Here is a 4,100-nt window from a genome sequence, read left to right on the forward strand (position 1 = left end):
GTACATATTGTTTAGCCGCACCGTGTGTGCCACTTGGCACCGTAATGTAAACTTTGATCCGCTGGCATCAATAAAGCGGTTGTTTTCTGTATCAAGATGTTGTGTGTTGCGAGAAGACATGCTCTCTGGACTGGCAATGCAGTGTAAATCGGTTGCTCTGAGCCGGGGTGCCACATTAACTTAAACAAAGTTTTAAAATTCTGAATTTGCGAAATCACAAAGAGGAAAAAAAGTAAAGAAAGAAATGAACAAAAAACAAAAATAAATAGAAAGGTAGAAAACTGGAAATGCCAGTAAGACAAAATAGGAACAACAACTTCAGTGAACCTTCTAGATGGTTTCGAAAACCGGCGAGGATCATGGGTAGGCACAAGTGGACGCGTTGGGGAGCTCGTTCTCAGCGTGGCTGTAAGAATTTGACGCTAACGGACCTCATATAGAAATGACGCTGATATGTGCCACAAGTCTGGCAGGAAGGGAGGCGCACAACAAGTCTCTATAGCAAACAGATTGTCACATCACCGCATGCATGCATGTGAGAATCTTTTTGGATTTTCAATTTTTTAAATGTTTTATCTTTTGAATGAAAAATCCGATTGAAAATCTGTTTTCATTATTAAATCCGTCATGGCGAGATCTTTGAAACCAAATCTCATATTGATATGTTTCAATGATTTTGTTTGGTTAAAAGTTGCCATGTATATTACACATAAATTGCTCTGGTGTTTGCATTGAAGTTTTCATGATATATTTCAACTACATTTTCTTCTACGTTTAAAGTAAATTTTGACATATTATAAAAAAGAAATTTAAGAAACTAAAATTGCCATGGTAAATTACTAAAATTTGCCATGATCCATGTAATAATTTTTATATGGTTCATAATTAAAATGGAATATATCGTCAATTACTTTAAAAATGCATGATTAATGACTTAAAATTTGCCATGAACCGTAAAATAAAATTGCCATGGCGAATTACTTAAATTTGCCATGATACATGCACTATAATTTGCTATGGTCCATACAAAAAATAATTTTTATGGTCAAAATACTAGAATTGTCGTGGTCAAAATGCTAAAATTGTCATTATCTACAAACTAAATTTGCCATGTTGAATTAGTAAAAACTCCACGATCCATGAATTAGATTTGCCGTGGTTAATTAACAAAAATTTCCATGGTCAATTAATAAAAATTGCCGTAAAAAGTAGTTGAAATACAATGATAGCTTTAAATCTAGAATAAAAACTGATGTAAACACTATGACAACTTTAGTGTAAACATATGACAACTTTTGGCTGGAAAAAAAGTCATGAAACATATCAACGTGTGATCTAGTTTTGAAGATCTCGTCGAGACGAATATAATGATAAAATCGGATTTTTATTCAGATTTTTTATTTAGGATAAAATATTTTTTAAGTCTGAAAACCAAAAAGATTCCTGCTGATGTCATCTATTTTGACGTGACAAAATGGATGATAATGAAGGCGTTTGGTCCATGTTGCTTCGTGCCATACGTGTGACACTTACCATTTAGGTATAGGAAACAACCCCACCCGGAGTTCAGGCCGCGCCGCCTCCTCCTCTCGACCAAGGTCAACCTGCACGACTATGGGGTCAAGCTCCACCGCGCCAACTCCCCAGATAATGATGGGAGTGAAACCATGGACGGCCACATGTACGTGTGTCGTGTCATGTCTGCGGCCAGCACGAGCCGCCAGCCGAAGGAGTGGAAGGTCAGCGGGAAGATGATGTTCCGGAGGACCCAGACCGTAGGCGCGCCAAGGTATCCAGCTCCTCTACATGGGCCACCACAGCGAGTACTGCCTCGCGGAGCACCTGCGGGCCTGCGAGGACCAGTCTGAGTCTTACGTGCTTTGACTAACCATGTTCCGTGCCAGGTATAGGGAGGACGGGGAGCCCACCACCACGGCCGACCGTCCGGCTCACTCATACGAGGTCCCCGGTGACTATGACAGGTGTTGTGATGCCCAAGCCTTCTCTGGATGTACAAAGTGCGCACTTAAGCTCTTGGACTTAGGTCGTGTTTAGTTGCGAAGTATTTTTAAAGTATTTCAAGAATACAATGATATTTTAAAATACTATGGTTTTAAATACTTTAAGGTGTTTGGCTCTAGTTAAAATTGTATAGTATTATAAACTATAGTATCCATAAAACTATAGTACTTTTGCAGTATTAAAGAAAGAGGCTGAGACCTCTTTTTAAAAAATTGAGAAACGCAACAAAGGCCTTGTCTTAGCGGTGGCCTATTACAACGATGTATATTTTGATTGCCAAACATGCCATTGTTTCCACGATACTTAAAAAACTGTTGGCTTCATATTTCTGTGTCTCTAGTCTTTAGTCTCTAGTCTCTAGTCTCTAATCTTTAGTCTCTAGTCTCTAGTCTCTAGTCTCTAGTCTCTAGTCTCTAGTACATCAATTTTTAACATGGAGTACCCGTTCACCGTGTTCTAGAAGCAAAACCTTAGCCGTCGATTTGTTACAGCAGGTGAATCTCCACTGTTTATCAATACCAAGACTCGATTATCCAACGGCTGATGTTTCCTGGATTCGCGTTGTACGGCCGCGCGCCAAAACGCTGCCAATCTGGATCTTCTAGAGTTTTCAGGGACGTGTTGTTGGCCTGCAGCCATAGCGGTCTGCTGCAGTGAGGAATTAAATATTCCAACAACGAGTAATTACATGCACAGGCTCGAACTATCTTCTAAATATCTGGACCAAGAGTACTCCCTCCGTTCTAAATATCTGGACCAAGAGTACTCCCTCCGTTCTAAATATCTGGACCAAGAGTACTCCCTCCGTTCTAAATATTTGTCTTTCTAGGTATTTCAACAAGTGACTACATACGGAACAAAACGAGTGAATCTACACTCTAAAATATGTCTACATACATCCGTATGTAATAGTCATTTGAAATGTCTAGAAAGACAAATATTTAGAAACGGAGGAAGTAGAAGCTAGCAGCCTATACTACTACAGGAGCAATTTACATCTCACGGAGTGCTACAGGCATGGAAGCATTTTTTACTTTCTCAAAAGAAGTAGCGTGCTGTAGAAAAGACTTTACACATTTTTGTTTGCAGGTGAAGAAAAGGGTGTACACATGGCAATATTGCTGGTCGCTGAGAGAAATATTCGAAAAACCTGTAGAAAATTTTGATTTTGATTTGACTTTATTATTCTTAATAGGATGTTAAGTTATTTAACACACTGTGAGGTTGAGGATACACAAAGGAAATATATTTTATAAGAAACCTCTGATTTAAAGGTGTGAAAATTACTGCATCAAACTAATTTACTATATATTTCAAATTTGAATTTTAAAAATATTTCCCAAGCATGTCAATAATAATAACATTTCTCTTGGAAAGAATGTATACTTTTTCTAAAGCATTCTCCGTATAGGAATTCATTGTGCTACTGTTGTTTGATGTGAAGAGCAAAAAAAAAGTTTCCATGAGTTCCCACTCGAAAACACAAGTACTTTTGAAATTTGCATGATAGTTTTATCATAAGATAGACGATTTAGTTTGAATGATTAGTATTGTGATTATTCATAATAATCTAACGTGCAAAGCACGTACATATTACTAGTAAACTACAGTATTCATTGTCGTCGGTATAAAAAAACTGTAGTATCGGAATATTGAGGTTTTACAAAAACATTGCTTTCAAACAGAGCCTTAGTTTGCAGTTGCACCCTTTGCGGTGCTGCTGTTCCCATACCTGAAAAGAAATATGTGAACAGAAAATTTCCACACTGCATAGTCCTATACTTTCAGAAATAATGACCATAAGGGGATTAGCTTGTTGAAATTATTGTTTTCATGGGTTATTACTTTATGCTCATGCTAAATACATTCATTTGAGCGTAAGTAATTCCTGACGGAAGTACTATTTGTTTTATTTGTAACATGTTCCATGTCTACTCTTTTTTTAACGAGCTCTCCAATATTTGCAGTTGTGAATTAATTTATAGGATAACATGATAATTTTGTATTGATTAAATGTTGGTGCCACAGAGAAATTTAGGGGAAGGACATTATAACAAGGAAATGACATGTACTCCCTA

Source organism: Triticum dicoccoides, chromosome 3A (assembly GCF_002162155.2).
Source record: "Triticum dicoccoides isolate Atlit2015 ecotype Zavitan chromosome 3A, WEW_v2.0, whole genome shotgun sequence".
Taxonomy (NCBI): domain Eukaryota; kingdom Viridiplantae; phylum Streptophyta; class Magnoliopsida; order Poales; family Poaceae; genus Triticum; species Triticum dicoccoides.